The sequence below is a fragment of the Ovis aries genome, chromosome 16 (genome assembly GCF_016772045.2).
Source record: "Ovis aries strain OAR_USU_Benz2616 breed Rambouillet chromosome 16, ARS-UI_Ramb_v3.0, whole genome shotgun sequence".
In the NCBI taxonomy this organism is placed as follows: Eukaryota; Metazoa; Chordata; class Mammalia; order Artiodactyla; family Bovidae; genus Ovis; species Ovis aries.
Genome location: NC_056069.1, coordinates 71,600,826 through 71,616,051, shown reverse-complemented (window position 1 = coordinate 71,616,051; position 15,226 = coordinate 71,600,826). Strand labels below are relative to the sequence as shown.

The 15,226-nt window shown below is 52.0% G+C and overlaps 1 long non-coding RNA gene across 1 annotated transcript; it reads right to left on the bottom strand.

Annotated features, from left to right (window-relative positions):
• Positions 1 to 442: 442 nt before the first annotated feature.
• LOC132657932 (uncharacterized) lies at positions 443 to 13,614 on the bottom strand. Its single transcript, XR_009596736.1, has 2 exons — positions 12,644 to 13,614; positions 443 to 12,452 (listed from the first exon to the last, which is right to left on the bottom strand). It is a non-coding gene; the product is annotated as an uncharacterized LOC132657932 (long non-coding RNA).
• Positions 13,615 to 15,226: the final 1,612 nt, after the last annotated feature.

Sequence of the window (15,226 nt, the reverse complement as noted above, 5' to 3'; positions counted from 1 at the left end):
GGCAGTGGCACCCACTCCAGTGCTCTTGCCTGGAGAAGCCCAGGGACAGAGGGGCCTGGTGGGCTGCGGTCCACGGGGTCGCAAAGAGTTGGACTCAACTGAGCACTGCTGCTGCTGCTGCTGCTAAGTTGCTGCAGTCGTGCCCGACTCTGTGCGACCCCATAGACGGCAGCCCACCAGGCTCCGCCGTCCCTGGGATTCTCCAGGCAAGAACACTGGAGTGGGTTGCCATTTCCTTCTCCAATGCAGGAAAGTGAAAAGTGAAAGTGAAGTCGCTCAGTCGTGTCTGACTCATAGCAACCCCATGGACTGCGGCCCACCAGGCTCCTCCGTCCATGGGATTTGCCAGGCAAGAGTACTGGAGTGGGGTCCCATTGTCTTCTCCCAGCTGAGCACAGTCCTTATTTATTTCCCCCAAACTAGGCCTATTCTTCTCAACCACTTATCCTTTCAAATTTTTATTGTGGTAAAATACATATGACATAAAATTTCTCATTTTAGCCAGTCTTAAGTGTTCATTGGTATCACCACTGCCCACCAGGATGCGAGTCTTCATCCTGGAGAACTGAAACTGTTTAAACAATTGTTTATTGTCCCCCAAAACAACACTGCCCTCCCCCACCCCAGCCTAGCCCCACAAGCCCACCTTCCGCGCCCGTGACGGGGCTCCTCTCAGTACCTGATGTTATGAAACCAAGCAGCCTTCGCCCTTGTGCCTGGCTCAGGTCTCGGAGCACAGCATCCTCGCGCTCGGGTCGTGTTGGAGCCTGTGTCAGACTGTCCTTGGGCCTCAAGGCTGAGCGAGGCTCCTCCGTGGGCTGGTTTGGTCTCGGCCAGCAGACACTGACGCACCTCCAGGGAGGCCCAGGTTCACCTGGGCCGTGCGGTGCCCCACAGACAGTTCCCGGAGACAGGCTGTGGCTGCGCCGGCCCGTGTGGCCTCACTGCAGCTGCAAGACGCCCGCAGCGATGACCGTCAGGGAACCCTGAGAGGACAGGCCTGTCAGTCACAGGTCCTGGAAGGCCCACGGCGCGGGCACAGCGTGGCCACAGGTCACGGGGGGAGACGGGATCGGGCTCTGCCTTTGGGGGGTGAGGGTGGGGCCTGGGGCTTGGGGGTTCACTCTTCAGTGGTGAATTGAAGGCAGAATGGTGGGAGTTGAGGAAGGAGGGGAGAGGGGGTCACTGCGGTGGTCCACTGTGCGGGTCACCAGGGTATTTGGGAAGCGGAAGCTCAGGCTGGCGGCGGTTGGCCCGGCTCCTCACTGGGCACCTTGCTGGTGACCCCACTGCTGCGTGCTCATCCGGGGGCCAGCAAAGGCTGTCCATCTAAGGAAGAAACAGAAACTATTACTCAAGCCAAGGTGAGGATTATCACCCAGGAAGAGCATCTCAGAAAGCTGACTGGTCATCAGAGGTCAATCCACAGCGACGCGGGTTTCTGAGACAGGCTCTGCGTGACCTGCCATAGGTCGTTTGCACACTCCAGGTCTGTGAGGGCAAGGTGGGGTCCTGGTGACCTGCACGAGGCCAAGAAGGAATGCTGTCTTCATGGAGCTGTCTTGCTGGTGCTGGGCGAACATCGCTCTTCAAGGCTGAGCAGGTGTCCCTGCTAATGGGGAGGTGGGTCAATGCAGATACAGACGCATAGTGTGGGGGGTCAGGGGAAGACAGAGGAGCAAACAGCGGATTCTTGTCATCTCCCCGTAAAATATGGATTTTATTTCATAGGCGTTACACCATGGTCAGAGAAGCAGGCTGTCAGGCGAGTTATGCCAACGGAAAAAATGCACAGTCTAGAAGCTGAGAATTGTTTCATTTGGGGACACTCCTGAGGACTCCAGTCCAGGAGAAGACTCTCGGTTGCTCTGAGACTGATTTGAAGAAGTTGGGAGGAGCCAGGATATATTGGAGTCTTTTGAAGCAGAAAAGAGTGTGGTCAAGCCTCAGAACCTGACGGCCAGTCACCAGATCCCTCCAGTTAACGCGTCGAGTGCTCTCTCCGGGCTCACTGCCCTCGCTCCTCTGTGCGCACCTTGTCCTGCACCGAGGGCCAGAACCCTGCCTTTCTCCATCCCGAGAGCCCTCAGGACGCCCTGCTGGAGGCGGTGGGCAGCTGTGATGTGGCGGCTTGATGGCCGCGTCTTCCTTCGTCTGCTGGCAGGTGACATTTCTTGTCCGCAGTTTCGATGCATAGAGCAGGTTTGACCCATTCGTTTGTCGATGCGCACTTGACATGCTGCTGAGCTCAGCCTGCTAGTGTCTGGGGAGGATCTTCATGAGGACAGTGCGCGCGTGCTGCGCGGCTTCAGTTGGCTCTCTGCAACCCGCTGGACTGTAGCCGCCAGGTTCCTCTGTCCATGGGATTTTCCCGCAAGAACACTGGAGTGGGATGCCATTTCCTCCTCCAGGGGAGCTTCCCGACCCAGGGGTCGAGCCAAAGTCTCTTATGTCTCCTGCATTGGCAGGTGGGTTCTTTACCCCTAGCACCAGCTGGGAAGCCCGTAAGGACATTGGTCTGTAGCTTTTCATCGTCTAGGTCTTGTCTGGCCCAGTTGTCGGGCAATGCCGCCCTTATAGAATAGTAAGGATATGTCTCCTCTTCAGTCTTTTTTTGGAAAAGTGTGAGAAGGATTGGTCTTAGCACTTTGAATGTCTGATTTTTGGAGAGTTCACCAGGGTCAGCCATTGAGTGCTCAGCTTGATCTTCTTTGCTGAGAGATGTTTGATTTACTGATTCCGTCTCCTTCTCAGTTTAATATAAAGTCTATTCAGATCTCCTACTCACTACTTCTTGCTGGTTTAGGTTTTGTGTTTCTCGGAACGTGTGCTTCATCTGTTGCCCAACTGAGTCACGTTTGCTCACAAGGCCCTCTTCTAACCCTTCTCCTGTCTGCGGAGTTGGCAGTAATGCCCCCACTTTAATTTCTGACTCTAGCGCTTGAGCCTTCTGTTCTTGTTAGTTCATCTGGTAGGACCTGTCGACTGTTCATCTTTTCAAAGAGCTACCTTTTCTTATGTCTGCTTTGTTTTCCCATTTGCTAGTCTTTATCTCCGTTCTAATCTTTATTATTTCTTTCCACTAGCTGCTTTGGGTTTAGCTTTTTTTCTCTAATCTGTTTAATCTGAGAAGTGGAATATTTCCTTCCATATCAGTAAACGAAGAACATCACAGTCCTCAGTGATTTCAGCCCTCCAACAAGAGCTGGTGAGTGCTGAGGGGACCCAGGGGAGAAGAACCCCTGCGGTCTGGCCCTGGGTGCAGCCTCTCCCCCAGGGACCCCTGAGGGGGCACAGGCCGTGAGCACACGGGGCCTGGTCCAGGGAGCCGAGGTGCCTACCGAAGTGAGCCCAGACTTGTGCATCCTCCCAAATACAGAAAAGCGCTACATCCCTTAGCTTGGGATGTCCCATTTTCTTTAATTAACAGTAGTCTTGATGTTCCTGCCACTTGTCCTTTGTTGCGGAAACCGCTATATACCCAAGCTCCCCCGCGCCTCCTCGAAGAAGTCCCTCAGGACTGCCTGAGACACTGCTCCCCGGGCCGCAGTCCTCATTTTGCCCCAGACAAAACTTCACTCACCACTCTGACACTGTGTAATTTTCCCCCTAACGAACTGTAAAATTAAGCTGTTGATTTGAAATCTGTCTTCTTTCTAAGATGTGATCACAGTCACACCCGCTTAGCAGCATGTTGACAAAAAGCAAAAATCACACTCACGCCTAAAAGCTGAGAGGCGTGTTTTATTCAGCGGGCATTCCAAGGCCTTCAAGCCCAAGAGACTGCAGCTCAAGTGACCCGGAGAGACCTGCTCCGAGAAAGGGGTCGAGATATATAGGAGTTTGCAGCAAAGGGCAGGGGTAGGAACAAAAGACTCAGCTCAGTGCAGTCCAGTCGCTCAGTCATGTCCGGCTCTTTGCGACCCCATGGACTGCAGCACGCCAGGCCTCCTTGTCCATCGATAACTGCCGGAGCTTACTCAAACTCATGTCCATCGAATCAGTAATGTCATTCAACCATCTCATCCTCTGTCATCCCCTTCTCCTGCCTTCAATCTTTCCCCACATCAGGATTTTTTTTCCAATGAGTCAATTCTTCATATCAGGGGGCCAAAGTATTAGAGTTTGAGCTTCATCATCAGTCCTTCCAATGAATATTCAGGACTGATTTCTTTTAGGATGGACTGGTTGGATCTCCTTGCAGTCCAAGGGACTCTCAAGAGTCTTCTCCAACACCACAGTTCAAAGGCATCAATTCTTCAGTGCTCAGCTTTCTTTATAGTCCAACTCTCACATCCATACATGACCACTGGAAAAACCATAGCCTTGACTACACAGACCTTTGTTGGCAAAGTAATGTCTCTGCTTTTTAATATGCTGTCTAGGTTGGTCATAGCTTTTCTTCCAAGAAGCAAGCATCTTTTAATTTCATGGCTGCAGTCACCATCTGCAGTGATTTTGGAGCCCAAGAAAATAAGGTCTGTCACTGTTTCCATTGTTTCCCCATCTATTTCCCATGAAGTGATGGGACTGGATGCCATGATCTTCGTTTTCTGAATGTTGAGCTTTAAGCCAGCTTTTTCACTCTCCTCTTTTACTTTCATCAAACGGCTTTTTAGCTCCTCTTCACTTTCTGCCATAAGGGTGGTGTCATCTGCATATCTGAGGTTATTGATATTTCTCCCAGCAATCTTGATTCCAGCTTGTGCTTCTTCCAGCCCAGTATTTCTCATGATGTACTCTGCATATGAGTTAAATAAGCAGGGTGACAACATACAGCCTTGACGTATTCCTTTCCTGATTTGGAACCAGTCTGTTGCTCCATGTCCAGTTCTAACTGTTGCTTCCTGACCTGCATACAGATTTCTCACGAAGCAGGTAAAGTGGTCTGGTATTCCCATCTCTTTCAGAATTTTCTGCAGTCTGTTGTGATTCACACAGTCAAAGGCTTTAGTGTAGTCAATAAAGCAGAAGTAAATGTTTTTCTGGAACTGTCTTGCTTTTTCTATGACCCAGTGGACGTTGGCAATTTGATCTCTAGTTCCTCTGCCTTTTCTGAATCCATCTTGAACATCTGTGAGTTCATGGTCCACGTACTATTGAAGCCTGGCTTGGAGAATTTTGAGTCAAGAAAAGAGTCGGAAAAGCAGTACTTGGGTGCAATTTCAAAAATAACAGAATGATCTCTGTTCATTTCCCAGGCAAATCATTCAATGTCATAGTAATCCAAGTCTATGCCCCAAGCAGGAATGCTGGAGAAGCTGAAGTTGAACAGTTCTATGAAGACCTACAAGACCTTCTAGAACTAACACCCCCACAAAAGATGTCCTTTTCATCATAGGGGACTAGAATGTAAAAATAGAAAGTCAAGATACCTGGAGTAACAGGCAAATTTGGCCTTTCAGTACAAAATGAAGCAGGGCAAAGGCTAACAGAGTTTTGCCAAGAGAACGCACTGGTCATAGCAAACACCCTCTTTCAACAACACAAGAGACAGCTCTACACATGGACATCATCAGATGGTGAATACTGAAATCAGAGTGATTATATTCTTTGAGCCCAAAGATGGAGACGCTCTATACAGTCAGCAAAAACAAGACCAGGAGCTAATGGTGGCTCAGATCATGAACTCTTTATTGCCAAATCCAGACTTAATTGAAGAAAGTAGGGAAAACCACTAGACCATTCAGGTGTGACCTAAATCAAATCCCTTACGATTATACAGTGGAAGTGAGAAAAAGATTCATGGGATTAGGTCTGATAGACAGAGTGCCTGAAGAACTATGGATGGAGGGTTGTGACACCATACAGGAGGAAGGATCAAGACCATCCCCAAGAAAAAGAAATGCAAAAAGGCAAAATGGTTGTCTGAAGAGGCCTTACAAATAGCCAAAAAAAGAAGAGAAGTTAAAGGCAAAGGAGAAAAGGAAAGATATACTCATCTGAGTGCAGAGTTCCAAAGAATATCAAGGAGAAATAAGAAAGACTTCCTCAGTGATCAATGCAAAGAAATAGAGAAAAATGATAGAATGGGAAAGACTAGAGATCTCTTCAAGAAAATTAGAGATACCAAGGGAATATTTCATTCAAAGATGGGCTCGATTAAGGACAGAATTGGTATGGACCTAACAGAAGATATTAAGAAGAGGTGGCAAGAATACACAGAAGAACTTTACAAAAAACATCTTCATGACCCAGATAACCACGATGGTGTGATCACTCACCTAGAGCCAGACATCCTGGAATGTGAAGTCAAGTGGGCCTTAGGAAGAATCACTATAAACAAAGCCAGTGAGGAGGTGATGGAATTCCAGTTGAGCTGTTTCAAATCCTGAAAGATGATGCTGTGAAAGTGCTGCACTCAGTATGCCAGCAAATTTGGAAAACTCAGCAGTGGCCACAGGACTGGAAAAGGTCAGCTTTCATTCCAATCCCAAAGAAAGGCAACGCCAAAGAATGCTCAAACAAAAGATTACTGCCAATAAAAGGCGACTCTGGACTTCCTGGTGGTCCAGTGGTTAGGGCGCCGGGCAGCCAGCACAGGGAGCATGGGGTCATCCCGGTCAGGCAACAAAGGCCCCCATGCAGTCAAAGCCTAACGATCCAGCACTTACCGGAAGGTGCAAGAGTCTGGGCTCACTGAAGCCACTCCTTTGACTTGCACCTCAGCTACCTGGGACGAGGGTGCCGTGTTCACATCCTCAGCTTCCCCAGGCTGTGCCGCTGGACGTGGCTGGGCAGGCTGATGGCTGCTAGCTGGCAGGCACTCCTTCCTTCATGAGCTGCTCAGGGCCCAGCAGCTCGCCACCGCGGTGGCTGCGGCCGCCAGGACTGCGACACCTGCGCTCGCTGCTGCGGCAGGAGCCAGTCCATTTGGCCACCACTCTGCCCGCAGCCTCTGAGTTCTGCTGTTTCCATTCTCACTCATCTACGCACTTTCTAATTTCCCTCGCGATTCTTCTCTGACTCAGTGACTGTGCTGGTTAATTCCCACCGCTGTATGAATTCGCCATCTGTTAGATTCCTAGCTTTCTCTGTTACAGTCGGAGAAGATACTCAGCATGACAGTTATTTTCTAAAATCTGCTGAAACTCGCTTCGTCGCCTAACGCGTGGTCTGTCTGGAAAATGTCTGGTGTGCATCCGAGAGGAGTCTCTGCACTGTCGTGTTGGGCGGAGTGCTCTGTTAGACCCAGTCAGTTTGTCGTGGGTTCGAGTCCTAGTTCCCTACTGATCTTCCGTGCGGTTGGCGTGTTCATTGTTGTGAGTGGCGCGTTGAAGTCTCCAGCTATCACTGTAGAGTCGTCTGTTTTTCCAGCTGTGTTGGTGTTTGCCTCATAGCTTTTGACGGTCTGGTATTAGGTGCATATTTATAATTGTTGTGGCTACTTGCTGCTGCTGCTGCTGCTCAGTCGCTTCAGTTGTGTCCAACTCTGTGCGACCCCACAGACGGCAGCCCACCAGGCTCCCCCGTCCCTGGGATTCTCCAGGCAAGAACACTGAAGTGGGTTGCCATTTCCTTCTCCAATGCATGAAAGTGAAAAGTGAAAGTGAAGTCACTGAGTCGTGTCCGACTCTCAGCGACCCCATGGACTGCAGCCCACCAGGCCCCGCCGTCCCTGGAGTGTCCAGGCGAGAGCGCTGGAGCGGGCGCCTCCGCCTCCTCCCACTTGCTGTGCCGGACCTTTTGTTTATGCGTGATTTCCTTCTTCATCTCTTGCGCCGTCTTCTTCTTTCACGTCTGTTTTGTCTGATATCAGTGCAGCCACCTTTGCTCTTTCTTGTCACTGTTTGCATGGAGCGGCTTTTTCCAGCCTTTCACTTTATTTGTGTCTTTGGATCTCTGCATCACAGACTCAGTGGACGTGAGTCTGAGTGAACTCCGGGAGTTGGTGATGGACAGGGAGGCCTGGCGTGCTGCGATTCATGGGGTCACAAAGAGTCGGACATGACTGAGCGACTGAACTGAACTGAGCTGAGCCTTTTGCAGACCACCTTTCATCGAATCATAAGTTTTTATCCATTCTGCAAATCTCTGCTTTTTTATTGGAGAGTTTAATCCATTTATATTTAGAGTAGTCACTGATAAGTAGAGACTCACTCTGCCATTACGCTGTTTGTTTCCTATATGCCTTAAAGGTTTTAGTCCGTCATTTCCTGCCTTCTTTTGTGTTTAGTTGATTTTTTGCACTGTAACTTTCACCTTTCTTCCTCATTTGCTTGTGTGTGTGTTCGACAGCTCTGAAGGGAGGAAGGCTCTGGCCCTTTAAGCCCGCAGGCTCTCTGCTGCTGCTCCAGGAGGCTGGGGGCCGGTCCTGCTTCTTCTCCTCTATCTCCAGGAATCCTCTCTCAATTGTTTTGAAAGGAAGCATTTCCCCTGCCGTATCGCTCCCTTCACCCTGAAGACTGTGGCACTAACCTGCCTTAAACTGCCTGTATTTCCTCCTCCCAGGTGTGTGGTTCCCAATTCAATTGGGAAGTGGTGACCAGAAACATTAGGTAGGCCATGACTCATTTGAAAAGACCCTGATGCTGGGAAAGATTGGGGGCAGGAGGAGAAGGGGACGACAGACGATGAGATGGTTGGATGGCAGCACTGACTCGATGGACACGAGTCTGAGTAAACTCCGGGAGTTGGTGATGGACAGGGGAGGCCTGGCGGGCTGCAGTCCATGGGGTCGCAAAAAGTCGGACACGACTGAGTGACTGAACTGCACTGACGCCTAATATTCTCTGGTGTGTAGAGTCTTGCGAACAGATGGCATGCCCCTAACAGACCAGATTTGTCTGCGCGCGGCGTTGGACAGTGGAGAACACACCCCGTGGGCTTGCACGGCTGGGGGCTGAGGGGGTCTGCACGACGCGGCCTTGGGTCCAGGGAGGCCCCTCTGCCCTCGGCTGTGGGGCTCCTCCAATAGTACCCTCACTGCACATATCTCAAAGGGAAACAAGAAGAGACCAGCTCTTGACGGTCCCAAATGAAGAGAGAGAGCTCTGTCGCAGGTCCCCGAGTAGGATGCTGGGAGCAGCCAGAACACCTCCTCCCTCTGGGACAGATGCTCAGCCAGTCTTGCGAGCTTGGCTCCAGACTGCGGGGCCCCCCTCTGCTCTGCCCGGCATGGGCACCACGCGCGCAGGTCCTCGGACTTCTCACCTCCGTCTGTGGCGGAAGCATGGACACGACACCACCTTGGACAGAGAACGAAGGGACTGGGAGGCCTGTGCTGTCCCTCCTGGTATCTCGTCTCACTGAAGGGCTCAAAAATGGACCCAACGTCAGCTGGGCTGTCACCCGATCTGTGCGCAGCTCTTGGTGCCCCTGAAGTCAGCACCAAGTGCACAGTTCGTTAGGAAGGAGGCAGTGGGGCGAAGGCAGAAAGGGGTAAACCCTCTGTGTTGCTATTGCTGTTTTGCAGCAGAAACTAACACAGCATTGTGTGCGATTATGTCCGTGTGAATCGCTCAGTCGTGCCCAGCTCTTTGTGACCCCGTGGACTGTAGCCCACCAGGCTTCTCTGTCCATGGGATTCTCTAGGCAAGAATACTGGAGTGGGTTGCCATTCCCTTCTCCAGAGGATCTTCCTGACCCCGGGATCGAACCCTGGTCTCCTGCATTACAGGCAGATTCTTTACCTTTTGAGCTCTATGGAAGTCCTCTTAGTAAATGTAAATAGTATACAGTATCTTAGAAAGAAAACGTTGGAGTGAATAGAAACAAAGCTGGGAGCTAAGCTCTGTAGATGGCAGAGTGGCTTGGCTCAGAGGAGCTCGTCCACAGATAAAATCATGTACTCAGGGAGAAAGAGGAAGCGCTGGCTGAAGGCACTAGAGTGACTTAGACACAGACAGTCCTTGAAAGGAGGCCCTGTGGCAGGTGAGGTTCACAGGCTACAGCTTTCCGCCTGAGGACACAGCCGTGTGGTGCGGGCAGGTGGAACCCGAGAGAGCACGGCAGCTTTGACGGCTGGAAGAGTCAGACATCAGGAAGTGAAGGCTAAAATCACAAAGCAGAAGGAGGTCACATCTGTGTGCAAATCCACCCAAATCCTCAGCTGACTTGTGTAGGGAAGATGCCAGCGGTCCCACGAGAAAGAACCGGGTCGGGGGGACTGCCACCCACGAGGCAGGGATGGAGCTGGCGTTGAGTTCAGCTGGGCAAGAGGCCGGCTGGGATGAAGGTAAACTCTCACCACGTGAAGACCACAGAATCCAGAGGCACTACACGTGGACCAGCATGCAGACCAGCAGCAGGCGTGCGCCGGTGAGACAGGACATGGGAGGCAGGCCCAGTGACGCGCGTCCCGCAGAAGCCTGCCTGGCAGGTGGGTATGACAAAGGGCAAACTTCGACCCGCTCAAGGAATTCAAGAAAAACCTCGTCATAACGAATGAACAGGGAGTCTCGGCAGAGAAATGGAAATGGCTTTTTTGAAAAGAACCAAAGAGAAATCTGGGACTTAGAAATGGTACAGATTATGTGCTGGGTCATAAAATAAGTCTCATATATTTCCAGTGTGAAATCTTAGAGTATATTCTCTGATCACAAGGAAGTTAAATTAGAAATCAATGAGGATTGGACACAAATATTTGTAAATTAGAGAACACATTTTTAAACAATTCATGGGTCAAAAGAAATCCCCGGGAAATTAGGAAACACGTGGGACTGAGCGGCGATGAGCACGCACGGGTGCGGGCTGTCGCTTCTGCCGCGCCCAGCTCTGCGCGACCCTGTGGACGGTACAGCCCGCCAGACTCCCCCTCCATGCGATTCTAAGGGCAACCATATGGAGTGGGTTGCCGTTTCCTCCTCCAGGGCATCTTCCCCACCCAGGGATCAGTCTCCCGCACCTCCTGCTTTGCAGGCAAATTCTTTATTGCTGAGCCACCAGGGAAGCCCCCTGAAGAGTATATGAGTATGTGTGTTATGAGTGTGTTAGCTGCTCAGTCGTGTCCGGCTCTTTGCAGCCCCACAGACTGTAGCCTGCCAGGCTCCTTTGTCCATGGAATTCTCCAGGGAAGAATACTGGAGTGGATTGCCATTCCCTTCTCCAGGAGATAATGAGTATATCAAATCTGTTAACTAAGCAAAAGCGAGCTTAACAGGATAGTTATACCTTCAAATGCTCACATCAGAAAAAAATTTCCAAGAAATATAGAAGAATTCACTTCAGGAAGTTTCAGAAAACTGAGTAAATTAAATGCAAAACAAGTAGAAAGAAGAAAGTAATGGTCAAAAAGGAAACGATGGTCATAAGTTACTAACATCAGGAGCACAGGAGACGAGATCACCGCAGAGCCTACGGGCTTCAAGTGGCCACTGAAGTGCAGGCGCTCAGGCGTGTCCGACTCTGCGACCCTGTGGACTGCAGCCCCCAGGCTCCTCAGTCCATGGGATTCTCCAGGCAAGAGCACTGGAGTGGGGTGCCATTTCCTTCTCCAGGGGATCTTCCCAACCCAGGGATCGAACCTGGGGCTTCCACATTGTAGGCAGACGCTTCACTGTCTGAGCCACCAGGGAAGGTAGTTGGACACTATCAGAGCACTATAAACAAGCTCACTCTGATACATTCGGCCATTCACACAGTGCACAAGTCCTGTTAAAAACGTAACTCACCAAGACTGTGAGACAGGTGGCAGACAGACAGAACGCCCTGTTTCCTGGGCGAGAACTTTGATGAACTGAATACTATTACAGATAGCACCTTATTTACTCGAGAAATTGAATTTGTTATGAATGCCTGGCCTGTGTGCTTGTGATAAGTCGCTTCAGTTGTGCCCAACTCTTTGTGACCCCATGGACTGTAGTCTACCAGGCTCCTCTGTCCATGGAGATTCTCCAGGCAAGAACACTGGAGTAGGTTGCCATTTCCTCCCCCAGAGGGTCTTCCCAACCCCGGGATGGAGCCCTCGTCTCTTCATCTCCTGCAGACTCTTTGCCACGAGCCACCTGGGAAGCCCTGCAAAAGGCGGCACAGCCTGACAGAGCAGTGCTCTTCCAGGGATGCACGCAGGGCTAGGCTGGGGCTGAAAACCAAATCAAGGGAACCCATCACATTGGCAAAGTGAAGGAGAACATCACATAAACATCAAAATAGAAGCAGAAAGGGCATTTACCAAAATTCAAAGCCCTTGCAAGATAAAAGGGCTCGGCAACAGAGGCGTCAGGGTGAAACCAAGCACTAACATCGCACTTAGCGGCCAAACGCTTCTCCGAGCCCAGGGACAAGGAGAGCAAGCCTGTTCTGACCGCGTCTAGGTCACATTCACTGCAGGTGCTAGAGCAGGAAAGCAAGAGAGAAATGGGAGTAAAGACTGGCCAAGGAAAGGTAAAACCCCTTCTAACCGTCACTCCAAACCTTTGTTGTGACGAGACAAACGCCGAGGAGCATGCACTCGCCTCGCGTAACCATCCACCGGCGATGCAAGTGTTAATGCAGAGACTGTTCAGGAATCTCTAAAACGACAGTCAGCGCTGTTAAGAGCTTAGCTGTGTCTCAGAATACAACATCAGTTAAGTCTCTATACAGTGACAGCAAATAACTTGAAAATAGAAATGTTGAATTACTCGGTTTTTAACAGCATCAAAACCGTAAAATACTTAGGAGTAAATTTAACAGAAGTTTGCAGGGCGTCTCTGAGACTCACCAAGAGGAAATGAAAGATCAGGAGACCCAGGGAGATGGCCTTCTTGGGTTGGGACGTTTGTGGTTGATGGTCGCCAGCGGTCCCCCAGCTGGGCTGTAGACTCCAGGCGGGTCAGACGGATCTGGGGTGGGGGCGGGGCGTGGGGAGACCCTGATTCCGAAAGCAGCCTTCAGCGTTAATGGCTCCAGTGCCAGCTCTGTTCTACCCCTTGTGGCTCGGCCTGGGAGGGGACACAGGGAGCCTCTGAGTCCTCACCCCACAAGAGGGAAGGAGGCACCCCTCTGAGGCACAGAGAGGCTGCTGGCCTGGCCCAGAGTCACCCGGCTGGACAGAGACCCTGCTGGGCCCCAGGCGCTCACCGCACGTGCGCAAGGGGCGTCCAAGGTCACGCTCTTGTCTCCTTCTCACCATCCTGCCCCTCAGTGGAGTGGAGGCCTAAAATAGCCCTTGTAGACCACTCTTTGGGGATTTCTGTCTTCATTCTCAGACAGGCTAACCCTGGAGTGTGCTTTTGCTCTGAAGCACTGGGGTCAGGGGAGGTGGGGATGGCAACCCAGAGGTGGGCTCCAGGGGACCAGGGCCCGGGACTCGCAGCCTCCCCGCATCGCCCAAGTGTGGGGACATCACGGGGCTGCCTGTGATGAGGACGTGGGACCCTGGCCTCCGAGGCCATCCTGCCTTGGGACACTTCACCAGGCGGGCTCTGCCCTGCCCACCCTGGGCAGCGGGTGGACCCACCTTGGCCCTAAGACCCCAGGTGTGAGCGAGGCCCAGGGAAGTTCTCACTTCCCTTGGCGGGATGAGGACCTTCGACGAAGTCCCAGGACCACCGAGAGGGCTGTCAGGGTTTCCTTGCAGGCTTGGGAGCGGCACGGAGCTAAGGCAGTACGTGGGCAACACCGCATCCTCCGTCCTAATCCCTAAATTGGCAGAAAGCTTCCTCCTCTGATAAGCTCAGCCTTGTTTTGAATGTCACCCAGTCTCAGAACACTGTGTTTTAAAGGTTTCTTCACATCTGCTCTGCCCTAGTTAGGGCATCACGCGACACCCAGCATAAGGCGTTCCCTTCTCTGCTCTTAATCCTTCGATTTCTGCTGATACTTAATATTCCCCACTCCTGAGCCTTCACACGGGTATTATGCTCTTGTTTGCTACAGAATTAAAGGCAGGAAGAGAATAGACAAAGCAATGCCTTTTGCGTGGCAAGCTCCCGTGGCCCTCACCCCTGGGGTTCCTGTTAGGGTGGCTGCCCAGCACCCTAGCCACCCGGGCAGGTGTGGAAGGTGTCACACCACCAGGCCTTTCGAAACTGTGCTAAAGTGGCTGGGTGGAGGGGAGACGGGAGGAGCTTGAGGAAAACCAAGTGTTCATTATTCATAACTGTACTGTTAAAGCAGATTTACACCCTAAAATTACTGTGTGAGTTAGCAACGTGTTTCCTCTTGGAACAGCACGCGTGCTTTCAGGGTAATTTTTCAAGTCGTGGACAGAACTCATTTTGACATTTTGTGATTGAAGCCACAGGTGGAATCATAGGACAGAACTTGGCGGTTTTCGACTTGCACAGAAAGCAAGCTGCACCTCTAGGCACTGCCCCTTTGGCAGAGGCTGTAAAGGAGCCACGGTGACTTCCTGCTCCTAGCTCTGGGGCAGCCCCAACCCCTTCAGGCATGGCTGGACCCAGGTGCCTAAGTGATCACTTCACAGAGCTGTCAGAGTCCACCTCTTAGCCATTTTCTTCTCTGCAGTCACTTTCTCACAGAGGGGTGGGGTGTCCTGAGTAGCAGCAAATAGATCCCAGCTCCAAAGTCTGGTACAAACACCAACCACCTCTTTCCTAAGAGTTAGCAAGTCTTGATTCAGGCTCTTCCTCGATCACCTTGAGTTGGGGTCTACCCTGGTGCCTCGGAAACTTGCGACCAAGAGGGCCGCCCCTAGGAAAACCCAGACTTTGAAATCAGAGAAGGGGAGCTGAAGCTGCAGCCGCGGAAGATAACCACCAGCTGGCGACGCTAGGGCAGGAGGAGCGCACTCCGCCGTGGGGCAGGAAGAGGGCAGGACTCCGCAGACAGGAGCCGTGGGGCGGGGCCGGAGTGCCTGGGGGGAGCAGGGCTGGTTCACTGGGAGGGCCCGGGTCCTTCCCTGCCGGCAGCAATGGGAACCCATGCAGGGTTCACACAGGGTGTGGTCACTCTAGCTGTCGGGGAGGTCACTCCGGCTGCCTGGGTTTGTAATATCAGAGCTGATGCAAAGCGTGGCTCCCATGAACTCTCAAGGCTGGATGGGCAGACAGAGAACGGGTGGCTGGTGGATGGTGAGGGAGTGAACTGAGAGGGTGGAGGCTGAAGGGAGGGAGCGTGGTCCTGAATCTTAGCTCAGAGACCCCCTCGGCAGGCCTGACCCCATTTGGCTCCCTCATCTGTAAAACTGGGGTCATGGGGCAGGACCCTAACACTGGGTTCCCGTGCTGGTGGGGGAGGAGGGTGCGCGTTTGTTTCGTGACTGGTCTGGCCCCGCTAGGACTGGCTCCTGGAACGCTCCTCCTGGCCCCGCCAGCGCCAGCCCTGTCCACACCAAGTGGAG